This window comes from Lemur catta, chromosome 8 (genome assembly GCF_020740605.2).
Source record: "Lemur catta isolate mLemCat1 chromosome 8, mLemCat1.pri, whole genome shotgun sequence".
Taxonomy (NCBI): Eukaryota; Metazoa; Chordata; class Mammalia; order Primates; family Lemuridae; genus Lemur; species Lemur catta.
In genome coordinates, this window is record NC_059135.1 from 3,704,122 (window position 1) to 3,718,373 (window position 14,252).

General features: G+C 47.4%; 1 long non-coding RNA gene across 1 annotated transcript; it reads right to left on the minus strand.

The window, feature by feature from the left end:
• Positions 1 to 8,807: 8,807 nt before the first annotated feature.
• Positions 8,808 to 13,956, minus strand: LOC123643247. The gene is made up of 3 exons (XR_006736736.1): positions 13,708 to 13,956; positions 11,570 to 11,729; positions 8,808 to 10,930 (listed from the first exon to the last, which is right to left on the minus strand). It is a non-coding gene; the product is annotated as an uncharacterized LOC123643247 (long non-coding RNA).
• Positions 13,957 to 14,252: the final 296 nt, after the last annotated feature.

Genomic DNA, 14,252 nt, shown 5'->3' on the forward strand with positions numbered 1-14,252 from the left:
TGCTGCGCTGCACCCATGGAGGCCAAGCTTCTGATTTGGGGAGGACAATGTCCATGTGCCACCTGACCATCTGACGTGCAGTGGTGTAGGACGTGCACTGCAAAAGTCAGGTCTATGTACCACTCTGCACATGCCCCAAATCTGCCCCTTCAGATCGGAGAAGGAAATGGAGAGCTTATGCAGTTAAGGAAAAAACTCGCCTTGAACCATACTGAAGTGTGGTCTGTTGTCACTGTGCTTCTGAGAAGATGAACGCTGCACATGGCAGCCATATGTGGCCAGCAAAGTGTCCACCCATGTTATTTACTGTACATGACAGATAATAGGATGCCACATCTGGAATTTAAGAAGAAATACCGAGGATCACATAGATAAAATGCATATTTTCTAGAGAGAGATGAGACATGCACATGCATTTTTCAATAACGTTAGCAGCTCTGGGGCTGCGGTCAGGTTTGTAACTCCAGCAGCCTGCCTGCGCTGTCGTCTCGCCCGGTCAGTGATGAGATCCTAATTTTTCCAATAGGAGTGATAGACAGAGTAAGGCAAAAACCACCGTGTAAAATAATTTAAAATCAGAAATTCTTAAAGTTATACATATATATGCACATATATATTTTGCTGTGAAGATTTACTGATTTGCAAAAGCAAATTTAGAAAAATTGATGGAGTTTCAGATTTTTTGATGCATCAAGATCGCCTGGTCTTGCCATGCTACACCCAGCAAATGGAATTCATACGCTGCTTTTCTTCCTTCTACTCTGCAGAAAACACGCACAATAGTTTTATATCACCTGCTGCCTGTGAGAGTAAGGCCTTTCTCATAAAGATGTGACCACGTACGTGGGTGCACAACCACATCTAGGAGGGGACAAACTGCTTTGCTGAATTTTCTTTAAAAATATCCAGCAATATACATCAATTTCACTGTTTTTCTCAAAACTTTCAAAAACTGTATTCCATTTATTGCAGATATCCAAAACATATATACAGCAAGGAAAAGAGTGTTCTAGGGGCAAAAAAAAATACTAAATGTCTGATGTTAAACAAAACTTTATTCACTCTTACCCAAGCTGAAACCATAGCTATCTATACAAGGTGAAGAAGAGAAGGTCAAGAGCTGCTCTTTCCACCGGGCCTCATATTTAGAATTCTCGTGACACTTCTCAATGCCTCACCTCGGGGGTCTGTGGGAGGGGCCCCGGGTGCATGGTCTAGGGGGGCGCTCGGCTATGGGGCCGTGCGAGTTGGTACCTGCCTGCAGGAGAGCAGGCGTGACGCCAACATGGCCCAGGGAGCAGGGGGCAGATGCCAGAACAGCTGGCAGCTCCGCAGGGACCCCTGTAGCACTCTCAGGACCAGAAGATTTTTGGGGGACGAATGGGGCCTGCCCTTCTCATCCCACAACTGAGTCCTTGTATGGTTATGATGTAAGAAAATACAAACTCATCTCACCGCACATTTCCCTTAGGTCTCCGGGACGTCAGGGGCTGCGGTCTACACAGCACAGTGATGGGGGTTTGCAGACTCCTCACCCAGGTCTCAGCTTCTGAGGCAACTGGGCCACGGATCTGGCCGTCCCAGAGCTCAGCAATTTGTCTTTTAATTCAAGTCATATTTCAAAATGCTATTGTGCAAGTAATGCATGAATATGGTAAAAATGTTTTGCACGGTGGGGAAAGGTATTAAATGAAGAGTAAAACCTCTTTCCCCTCCTACTCACCCCACAGAGTACAGACACCTCTATAGAGCTCCTGGTTCGGCTCATTCGGGGCTGAACCATGTCCTAGACGTCTGCTTCCAAGCCTGTCCCCCACGTGTTGCAGGCACCGCTCTCCTCTGGGTCTTTGGTCTCCTGAGAGGTGAAAGGCACAGTGCAAGAAGGCCTCATCCCTCCACCTGTCCTGGCTGTTGCTTTGTGTGGTCATTTGTGGTCTTCCCCCTGTCATCCTCTGCAATTCTGAGCCATACAGTTTAGATAGGAATTCCCAGCCTCGATTGACAATCTGAATGACAAGATGCAGATTAAAAAGTCCTTCCCTCCTCGGCCCAACCAAATACCCCTGGTGATGTGGTGAAGGTTTCACATCGTAGAGGTGATTCTGACGAGAACTAGGAAAAGGGGATTTTTTATTCAAAGTCAAAAGACAAATGTGAAGGGACAATAAGAGTAAGTAAAATCAGCCTGAGGAGCGAAGCAAGGCAAGAAAAATAAGACAGAGCCAAGAATAAGAAGACATAAATGCAGTTTTCAAAAAGTTAAGGACAGAGGTCATATGACCAAGCGATCCCCCTGCTCAATATCCAGCCAAGAGAAATGAAGACATGTCTTCAAAAAACCTGCTCACACACGCTAGCTCAGCTTTATGCATAACTGTCAAAACTGGGAACAGCCCAAACGTCCCTCAAGTGGGGAATGGATAAGCAAATTGTGGGCTATCCACACAACGCAATGCTACTCGGCAGTGAGAGGCAATGAACTACTGACACACGCAAAAATGTGAGCAAATCTCAGAGCGTTATTCTGAGTGAAGGAGCCAGACCCCCATATGGTGGGTCACACACTGTGCAACTCCACTTACACGAGATTCTGGGAAAGGCAACCCGACAGGGACAGAAAGCAAAGCAGTGGCTCCTAGAGCCTGGGAACGAAGAGAAGCTGAGTACGAAGGGGCAGAGGGAAGACGGTGGGGTGGATGAGCATGTTCTACACATTGATGGTTTTGTTTTACACATTTTATGGAGGTTTCAAAAATTTCTAGAGCAAGGTTGGTTTTCCACTATATAGTTGACATGCAGATGTGTTCCTGATTTCGTAGACAAAATACCACAAGCATCCTCACTAATGCTATCTATGGGCTTTGGATAGATATTAATTATTACATAAGGGGAGTATTTTGCTATTAACAATGTATGGTAAGCTTTGGAAATAATTACATTTTCAACTTTACCAAGAGCCTTTTTGCCATTAATTAGGATAATCACATGGCTTTTCTCCTTAGCTTCTAAACTTAATGAATTATGTAAATTGACTGTTTGATGTGGAATTTGCTTTACCTCCCCAGAGCAAAACCACAATATTTAATATATTATAATTAAACTATATTAACTATATTTCGTTCCTTTTCATTGCTGAGTCTTTTGTATTTGCTATGTACAAATTTTATTTAGTGTGTTAAAATCATTTAATAAGTGAGATGTTGGAATTTTTTTCTGGGCTCTCTTTTTTTGGGTTTAGTTTTCACAGCTGAACTTGTAATGTCACTTTTCTCACTCCTCAACAACACATTTTTTCTTTTAAGTTGAATCTTAGTCATATTTCAAAATTAAGTACTTTTCTTATTTCATAATTATGAATATTCATTCAAGAAAAATAGTAAAGTGCCAATAAACAAAAAATACAATAAAAATCATTGTCCCCTTTTCCTATTGACATAATGATCCTCATTTAGAATAATCTTAGTCCACTTTTTTTCCTTTTTTCCTCTCCTCCCTTCCTCCCTGTCTTTCTTCCCTTCTTCCTCCTTCCTAAAAAATTCAGTGTAATCCCCATCCGGTGGGGCCAGGCCAGGTGGAGCCCCCCCTGGGGAATGTGTGGGAAAGCACCACCACAGGGTGACACCGCCCATCCCGGGGCTGTGGCTGGAGCCAGGTGAGCAGTCAGGCAGGCACAGCGGGCATGGAGTCGAGAGACTGGTTACACACAAGGGATAAAATAAGCAGATGTGTTGAGGAGACAAGGATAAGGAGTTACAGATACGGGAAAGAAGTTCAGGTGAACCCTGTGGTGTTGGATGTGAATTGCTGTATTGTTGTGAACCCCCAGGTGTGTCTGTTCTACCTCTGCCCGCTCAGAGGACATAATAGCAACAGCAATACCACAGCCGTGAGCATTCTTAGCACCCAGATGTGGGTGTCTGATTACCATCCCCTACTGAAAGGAACCAGGACTACTTGGAGAAACAGCTGGAAGCCTGGAACATCGCACTGTGCCAGAGAATAAAGAGGTACTTAACATATGGTAGGGACATGACAAAGGACATAGAAGCCAGGTAGAAAGGGTTTTCACAGGTCAAACAGGGAACAATCTGAGCATCAAAATGAGTAATGATACAATGAATTATAACCCACTGAATAAAATAGGACTCAATGAATAAATAAATAGGGAAAAGAAAACACTTTTCCTTAGACTTGAAAGACAACTAAGAAGTGTGAGGTATGATGGAATTATAAAATCACCATCTCTGTCAACTGGCATAGTAATAATTAATTCATCCCCTCAAAATCAATGTGTGCAAAACTCGTGGGCAAAAGTTTGGAGAGGAGAGAATATTTACATATATCTTCACAAAATACTCATCAATTGCAAAAGGAAATAAAGTAACTTCATAGTAGAGAAGACTGGTAGACACCATGTTCACCAGAACAGTGTCGACACCACCAATAGTGGGACGAATTGTAGTCATTTGGTACCCGCTGAGATGGAGTTGGGGAGTGTAGCCAGGCACCCGCGGTATTCCTGCCCAACAGGGAGGATGGAAATCTAATAGTGAAGAAGCATCAAGCAAACCAAAGTTGAACGCCACATCACATGCTAACAAGCCTAGCCTGAAATCTTCAGAAGTCCCAAGTTCCTGAAGGTCAAGGGAAGATTAGGAAATTGTTCCAGAATGGAGACTGAGAGACAGGACACCTAAATGCCATCCATGATCCTGGGCTGAATCATTTTTATCTAAAGGGTGTTATTGGGACAACTAGTAAAACTTGAAAGGCATCTGGGAGTCAAAGAATAGTAATGTATCAACCGTAATTTCCTGACTTCACCAGCTGTGCTGTGGCTGTGTAGGAGAATGACTTTGCAGGAAAACGCACAGTAAAGTACGCACGGGCGATGGGCATGTGGCTGCAGCACCCTCTCACGTGGTCCAGGGAAAAGGCTCCTAGTGCTGTTCTTGCAACTTTTCTGTTTGTTTAAAACTATTTAAAAATAAAAAAAAGAATAATCTCAAATTATTATGAAAATTCAACAATAGCAATATGTATCAAAAAACTAAAAAAAATAAAAATCCATATATCTTTCACCCCAGAAATGCCACTACAAAAGATATATCTTGAGGATATAATCACAAATGTCTGCTAAGATTTAGCCCTAAACTGTTCATCTAAGGTTATTTATAGGTAAAAAATAAAAATGAGAACTAACCTACACATACTATAATAGGATTTGGGGACATGAATTACGGTATGACAATGAAATGGAATATTGATACAGCTATTAATAAGGAAGATGTTTGAGAAAAAATATTTAATGGCTTGGAAAAATGTTTATGATATAGCTTGAGTGGAGAAAGCAGATTTAAAAATAGTATATTCAGTTCATCCCCTTATTGAATCAGCAGAAAAACAAGAACCATGTTTGTGTGTGTGTGTGTGTGTGTGTGTGTGTGTGTGTGTGTGTGTGTGTGTGTGTGTGTTTGAGAGAGAGCTAGAGAGAGAGACGGAGAGGTATGAAGCAAGTTAACAGGATTCTTTACCACGAGGAAGCCCAGATCCCTTAGCACGCTGATGTGCGACGTAAATCCCCAAAGCTGGGATGAGTAATCGATGTTTCCCAAATGCATTATCCACAGTTCATTTGAAGTTCATTTTCAGAGCTCCTGAGCCCAGTTTGGGCTTGTCTCTGGAAGTGCCCAGGACTCTGAGTGCCGACTTTACTCACTTCGTCTTAGTGTTCTTTCATTTGCTTTACCTTCAATTTCCTTATCTATCATATATCTTTATATCGTGGTGTTCTACCATATGTGCATATCTTTGCAAGTTGCCACGTATCATTTTTCAAGCACAATGTGTAGTATCATAAGTTATTAATCAGCAACAGGAATTAGAGCATCCTGCCGAAGGTCCAGGGGGCCTTGGGGAAGGTTTCAGCAGGAGATGGCCCCCAGGGACATCTCTTGATTCCATCTGGGCACCGTCTTTCAGACCAGAGGTCCCACCCAGCTGCAGAAGGAGGTGGGGACTTGCTCTGCCCAACTACCAACAAAAGCTTGTGTGTCTTGGTTTGAAAAGTTTCTAAACTCATTCTAACCTGAAAAGGCTTGAAAATCACAGCCAAGGGGTCTGCCTGGGCCCTGTGCTCAGCATGGTACTTAGGAGGAGGCTGCTGGTTAGTGCCCATGCGGAGAATGGCCAGCCGGACAGTCACCAACTGGTCAGTGGCACTAAAGCATCTCCAGAGTTCAAGGAGAGAGCGACATCTACCACGTGGGGTTGGAAGGAACCCTTTGATGGGGGCTGACAGGCTTCAGTGACGTCCCCCAGTGATGACAGGTGGCCCTCAAGCTGCCCTATGGTGATGCCGATCCCATGGAGCTGTTGGGAAGATGGAATGGAACGGCGTGCACACCATGCTCAGCACGGTGCCAGGCGCTGGTAAGCGCGCATCACTGTGAGTAGCTGCCGGCAGCACCAACCGCTAAGAAGAGGCTTTGCTGAGCTGAGTGGGATGTGCAGGCCAGCACTTTGTCCCAGAGGAGGAAGGGGTACCATAGGGACAGGAATGAAGACAATGGTGCCTATTTAACTTGCCCTCTTCACCTGACTAACCAGGACTGGAAAGATACATGTAATTTTAAGGGGATTTTATTTCCTCTAATCGCTCATTCTGAAACAGGTAGAATTTTCACCCCATAATTTTTGTTTCTTAGTATTATTTCCATGAATAAGCCACACTACATGGCAAAAAAAGGACTTTGCAGATGTAATTAAAGTTACTAATCTGCTGATTTTAAAATAAGAGAAATTATCGTCAGTTATCTAGGTGGGCTTACCTCTCATCACATAAGATCTTACAAACAGAGACTGTCTCTGGTCGGCAGCAGAAGAGGGAATCGGAGAGACTCAAAGCAATGGGAGGATTTGATGGTCCAGTGTTGGCTTGAAAGAGGAAAAGGACCATGTACCCAGGATGTGGAGATCTCAGTCCTGCAACCACAGACCTGAATCCAGCCATAACCAGCAAGGCTGGAAGAGGAGCTGATGCCTCCGTTTTAGCCCCATGAGCCGTGCTCGACTTCTGACCCACAGCGCTGTGCAGTAACAAATGGCCTTTGTTTTAAGCTGTGATGTGCCTGGTAACTTGTCATGGCAGTAACAGAAAATTAACACAGAAAGTTTTCATCTAGGGAGACTCATTCTCCACCATGAAAAAAAGAGAGGGGTATAATACGTACTTCAGTCAAAAAACTTGTATGCAGAGTATTTAAACCATTCCTACAGCTTAATAAAAATGCACAATCTAATAAAATATAGCAAAAGAATTTAAATGGACATCTCATAAAAGAATAAAATGCACTTGGATTAAGTGCCTGGCTTCATTAATCATCATGTAAGTAAAAATTAAAGTCATGAGGTTCCACCACTAATGGACAAACTTAAAAAGAATGACAATGCCAAATGTTAGTAAGGATACGGAGCAAACTATAAAATAAGACGGCACTTTTAAAAATCAATTAACTTCCTCATAAAGTTAAACATACACCTGCCCCATTACACAGCAATTCACTGCCAGTTGTGTGAACTTGTGCACTTAAGTACACACATGTTCCCAAAAAGACTTGTGCAAGAATATTCATAGCAACTTTACTTAAAACTGAAACACCCCAGGGGTCCATAAACTGATTAAACAGATTGTAGTACATCCATAAAATGGCATTCTATTCCACAACAAAAAGACTGATATATGTAACAACATGGATTAATCTCAAACAAATTATGCTGAGCAAAATAAAGCCAGATATAAAAGAGCACATATTGTACGATTTCATTTGTAAGAAATTCTAGAAAAATCAAAACTAACCTATGACGAAAGAAATCACAGCTGTGGTTGCCACTGTGTGACGGGTGGGAAGTGAGTCGGGCGGGGCATAGAGGTCTTTCTGCGGTGACAGAACTGCTCCGTCTCGGGAGGAACATGGGGCACCCAGGTGTGTGCAATTCTCAAATTCGTTGAACTGCATGCTTAAAATCTGTGCATTTTGCTACATGTAAATTATACCTCAATTAAAAAAACAACTGGGGAGACATTAATTTTTCTGTTGATCTTTCAGTTCGCTTATTTTTTTCCATCGTATCAAATCTGCTATTAATCCCACCCAGAAAATTTTTTATTTCAGATATTGTATTTTTCAGTTTTCAGTTTTAATATTTCCATTTAGTTCTTTTTTTATTGTTTCCACACCTCTCTTTAGATTCTTCAGCCCCTCACCCATTGCTTTCATCTTTTCCTGTAGCTTCCTTAACATGTTCACCACAGTTACTCCAAAGCTTTGGCCATTCCAACATCCGGGTCACCCTCAGGTCTGCGGCCACTAGCAGACTGTGCTCTGCTGCAAGTCACACCCCCCTGCTTCTCCCCAGGCTTGGTCGTTTTCCAAACTGTGTTTTGGACGCCGTGTCTGGAAAAGTAAAGGCTGAAACACACATTTAAAACTCACTGTCGGACAGGATGCCCTTTTTTATTACACATCTCGGGTGAGGAGCTGACTAACTCCTTGTGCTTGAACATTAAGCCCCGCTAAAGGCATGAGAGCCACACCCCAAATCTGCTCAACTCCGGACTGGATCAAGGAGATCCATCTCTGCTCTTCAGCTGAGCCCCCAAATTCCCGAGCTCCTGTGAGTCTGGTATCTTGGCTTTCATCAGAAGTTGAACTAGGTGGAAATTTGATTTCAGCTTCAGGTAGTTCACCTCTGGCTTCCAAATGTTTGAAGGAGGGTTGAGGCCTCTCTGTCCAGAAAGAGATGGCTGTGGGTTGAAACATCTCAACATGGCAAGATCCCCAGTGATAAACCTCGATGCCGTAAGATCTCAAGACCATGAGACTGCAAGAGCGGACGGTCGCACGGCTTCACCCTCTCCAGCCCCTGACAGTTCAGCACAATCACCACGGGGAAGAATTACTGGGCAGAGGGAGTTCTTTCTACCTTGGAGTTTCTCCAGATTCAATATCCAAACCCAAAAGCCACTGAATTAGCAAAATTCGCCTGGTGTCTCCTTGAAATCACAGAGACTGGTCTCTGGCATGATCTTGGCCTTTCCCGGTTCCATTTGCTGAGTTTGACCAACATTGTCCTGCCCCATGCCAGGCATTAACCCAGACACATTCTTTATATTGACTTAATCCTTACAACTTTGTTAAAAAGATATTGCAGTTGACCCATGAACAATGTGGGGCGCCAACCCCCATGTAGTTGAAAATCTACGTGTAATTCCTGACTCCCCAGAACTTAACTACTAAGAGCCTACTGCTGGCCAGAAGCCCTACCGATAACATAAACAGTCGATTAACATGTATTCTGCATGTCATATGTATTATATACTGTCTTCTTACAATAAAGTCAGCTAGAGAAAAGACACTGTTACCAAGAAAATCATGAAGAAGAGAAAATATATTTATTAGTCATTAAGTGGAAATGGATTATTCTAAAGTTCTCCACCCTCATCATCCTCATGTGGAGTAGGCTGAGGAGCAGGAGGGAGAGGGAGGCAGAGTCAGAACAGCTGGAGGAGGCGGGAGGGGAGGCAGGAGAGGCAGGCACATAGGTGATTGCAGGTCTAAGCTATACTGGAAGAACTCCGTGCAGTGTAGACCTGTGCAGTGTAGACCACGTTGCTCAAGGGTTGGTTGTGTCACTCACACTCTTCATCTGCACAAAGGGAAGCTCAGAGTCTAAGACTCTCATACTGTGCAGGCGGCACATGGAACAGCTGGCGCTCAAGTGCAAGGCTGTTTCTATCCTGCCTCAGCCTCCCCACTGTGAGGAGCCAGGCAAGAGTACACACAGGGTCAGCTCTCCTATGGGGTCAGAAGGCCAGATGAGGGCAAGGCCAGTTTCGGGAGAATTGAATAGAACGAAACACCCAGGGCCTGCGAGTGACAGCGAGGCAGGGCAGGACCCAGTTCTAGAGGGGACGGCAGACGGATGGAGGACCCAGCCAGTGAGGGACAAGTGCCTGGACAGGGCCAGGACTCGATGGGGCAAGTGGGGGGGCAGGTGCTCTCACTGTCAGGTTGTGAGAACGCGGGGTCTGTCCTGTGCCTGAGTCCCAAGGTCAAGGTCGTGGGAAACGGGCCATTCCCAGAGGTCAGAAGGGGTCGGGCCCGGAGAGGTGAGTAAAGGACACTCAGGGCCACACAAGTGCAGCCTGAAGACAGGTGGCCACAGCTGGCAGGGGGCCCTGTAGACTCTGCGGCGGCACCTCCCAAGGTGCCCCGTGTTTACGCAGATGAACAGAGACCAGGCTCCCTTTAATCACACTGGATTACCCACCGCCCCCAGAGAGTCCCCCAGAGAGAGCCCCCTCTTCAGTTAGAGGTCGCTTAGCCAGGCCATGTCACTACTTAACGTCTGTCAAAGCTTCCATGTACTCGCACTGGCATGTTGATGCAGAAACAAGAACGTTTGATTTCGATGGCAGACATTCCAAATACTAGTGCTCACAGTACATGTGCATTTTTAAAGAGAAAAAGATTGTACCGGTGTTTGACCTCCGGTATACTCCCTCCTAGGAGAAACGACAGGGTGAGGATTCACTCTTCTCGCTCGCCCGTGCGGGGGAGAGGGGGGCGTGAGTCACTGCTGGCAGACGCTGGCAAGAGCCTGTCTGATTAATCCAGTGCCCACTCCTCCGGCCTGATGGAGTAAGAGGAAGTGACAGATGTCATCTGTCTCGACTTCAGCAGAGCTTTTGATTCCGTTCCACATGATTTCCTCATCAAACCCAAAATAAACAGGCCTCCGCCCACGGCTCCGAGGTGGGCTTGGAAGCTCTGCGTCTCGGCTTCGGGAGTCTTATCGGCGGCTCAGTCTCTGCTGGGGACTCCCAAGAAAGGCTGTCCCACAGAGCAGGTGACATGGAAGTGGAGTCCTGAGGAGTAGGCAGGACAGAGAAAACGAGGCTCTCTGAAGAAGAGCTGGCGGGAGGCGTCATTCCCCGGGGATGGTGCAGGCGCGGCCCCTGCTGCAGTCTGAGCATGGATGCGCCATGGGGAGGAGCTAGGCCTGAGCCCCACGCCAGGGGACACGGGGCTGAACGGGGATCGAACACGCAGGGAGCCAGGAAACCCGGAGGGAACTGAGCCCCCAGGTGACCCTGTCACTCATTATCTTAACAGGAGCAGAAGTGAGGGATTTGGGGAAAGGAGGGAAGGAGACGTGCCTACGACTTATTGGATGTCTCATTTTTGCCCAGAATTTGTTTCTCCGGGGTTAAGGCAGGCACTAGCAGACACAGACCCAAGAGCCCGTGTGGGGGCCGGGAGTCAGGTAAGGAGCCCAGAAATCACACCCCCACTCCGCCCTGTGATGCAAGGGGTGGAGCTTGCACCAGCCGCATAGCCCAGTGACCGTGATTCTGGGGACAGGACCGCTCAGGCTGACATGTGGGTGTGTTCAGTCACTCATTCATCTCCCCGTTCACCCCTGCTTCCACCTGCGTCTCCGGCAGCCAGGAGGTCTTTGGCGCAGTGTGCAGTTTGCTGCATTTCCTGCAGAGTCCCAAACTCACCTGTGCAGAGTCCGGGCAGGAAGGAAACCGAAGAGCAAGCCGAGCAGAAGGCGGCTGGGGAGAAAGAGAAAGCACCTCCTCTGAAGCTGGCAGCGCTGCTCACCTCCGGCCAGGTGCGGCCGTGTGTAGGAAAACAACTTCGTGGTTTCAAGCATCGAAACTTTCAGGGAAAAAAATTTACAAATTCAAATTTAACACGAAATCTATCAAATATTAAGTACTAACTACTTCCAACTGGACGGCCCAAACCGAACCTCCCTGTGAGGCAGGTCGGCCTATGGGAGGCCAGTTACCAACCCCTGCCACAGGTTTGAGCCCCTCGGGTCAGTCCTAGGGGGTCACCCGCTCCCCCTGCAGGACAAGCTCCTGGGCCCTCCCTCTCACTCAGTCTTGGGTCACAGGGTTGGGGAACCAATCCTGGACCCTGGTCACTGAATGACTCCTCCATGACCTCTGCCTTGGAATACAGCATGAATGGAGAGTTGCAAAAAGAGAACAGGAAGGAAATTCAGATGACTGACCACGAGAAGGGAGGAACACATCTACAGTCCCTGTGTTGACCAGACTCACACGCAAAGAGGAAGACCCACCATGAATTGGAGCTTAGCTGGGCAGACACACCCCCTGCTCTCAGCCTGCGGCAGGGCCCAGAGCCCCCGTCCGTGTGGGCACCCCTCTTCCTTTCCATCCTCTTCCTATCTCTTTTATTGTGCATTTTTAAGGTGTACACATGATGTTTAGACAATGAGATGGCTCTGAAGTCAAGCAAATTAGCATATCCATCGCCTCGAATAATGACCCCTTTGTGGGTGTGGTAAGAGCACCTAAAATCTACTCTGCTGTCACCTTTAAGTCAGAGATTTTAAAACTTACTATCTTAAGTTGGCTCCTACCTTTTGGGGGGGGGGGCAACAGTGCTTTTAAAATATGTGAACAAATGCAAATATTTAAAACTGGGAAACTACGCACAAAACTCCAGATTCTCTTGATAACTCAGAAGACCTGGTGACCTGTGGCAGCCACACCCAGTGCTGGGCAGCAGCCGCTGACCTCCCCAGGGGCCCTGCCCTCTCCAGCTGCCCCAGCTCTGCCTGGCCTGCTTCCTAAATTTGGGTCGGCTGGGCTGCATAATCTCTTTGTGCCTTGGTTTCTCCGTCTGTCAAATGGGCTGATGAATATCCGTCTCCTATGGCTGCAGGGAGAGTCAATGAGACAACATCTGTGAGGCACGTGGAGCAGAGCCCAGGATGCAGGGGCACTCAGGGAGGGGCCATCAGTTTATTCTATGTGTGGAGCCCACCAGCATCAGGCACGGAGCCCCCTGTAAGATCCGCAAGGCCTGAGGCTCTGTGCTTGGCTTTCTCTTCTATTTTCCCAAACTCTCCTCCAGACATTGGCCAAGACTCAATCAACTGGCCCTTAAATTACAACTTCATGCCAACAAGTCTCACGTTTGTGTCTCTGGCCAGAAGTGTCCTGTGGGCACCGAGGTTTCCCATGTGACAGTGAGTTTCTCTGATGTTCTCCCAGTATAGCCCCTGCCTCCTGCCATCAACCTTGGGTGGCACCATGGTGGCACCATGGCTGGAATATTTGTGTCCCCCAAATTCATGTGTTGAAAGCTAACCCCCAAGGGGCCGGCATTAGGAGCTGGGGCCTTTGGGAGGTGCTCAGGTCAGGAGGCTGGAGCCCTCGTGGGTGGGATCCAGGCCCTTATCGGGGAGACCCCAGAGAGCTGCCTCGCCCCTTCCACCACGTGAGGACATGGGGTGAAGGTACTGTCTACAACCCAGAAAGCGGCCCCCACCAGACACTGAGTCTTCCAGAACCTTGATCTTGGCATTTCAGCCTGCAGAACCGTGAGCAATACGTCTCTGGTGCGTACAAGTGACGGGTCCAAAGACTAAAGGCACCACAGACCGAGCCCCTGAAGGTGAGTCCTGCCCCCACCCACCCCACATTCTCCTTCACTTTCGCTCCCTTTCAGAGCGAAGGACCCTCCTTCACCCGGCATACAGATCAGTCAGCCAGTCCACGGCCAAGTCCTGCCCACTCGGCCTCTCCGACACACCTGCCCTCTGCCCACCACTGTCACTGCTGTCACCCCTGCTGACACCTCACCTTCACTGCTCACTCACCTCAATCAAGCTTCAGCTTCCTACCTGGCTCTTCCTTCCACTGTGAGCAATTCCAATCCACACACAGCCAATCCAATATGGAGTGAGTCTGGACTGAAGCCTTTAGAGGTCCCATTGCTGTAGGATGAAGACCCCCGTCCTCGCCTTGACTTCAGCCCCTCCAGGCTCCGACCCACCCGCTCTCGGCCACGTCTCTCCTTTGCTCAGCAGGTGGACTCAGGGCCCTGTACAAGCTTCCCCTTCTCCTGGGAGTTCCTCTTCCTCCCTGGCTGACACCAATAATCCCTGAGGTCTGTTTGGATGTCCCTTCCCCAGGAAACCTTTCCTGCCTGCTGCTACTTGGCAGGCCCACCTTCCTCTCCTCAGAGCGCTTCCCACCATTGTCACCCGCACCAGCTTGTGTCACGGGACTGTTCGTCTTCCTGCTGGACAGCGCACGCCACGTGGGTCCGGAGCACGTCCTCCGCCTGCTGCTAAACCGCCGGTGCCTGACTCAGAAAGGTGTGCCCGCTCACGTCAGAGGAGCTGCAAATGCCAAACAAGAA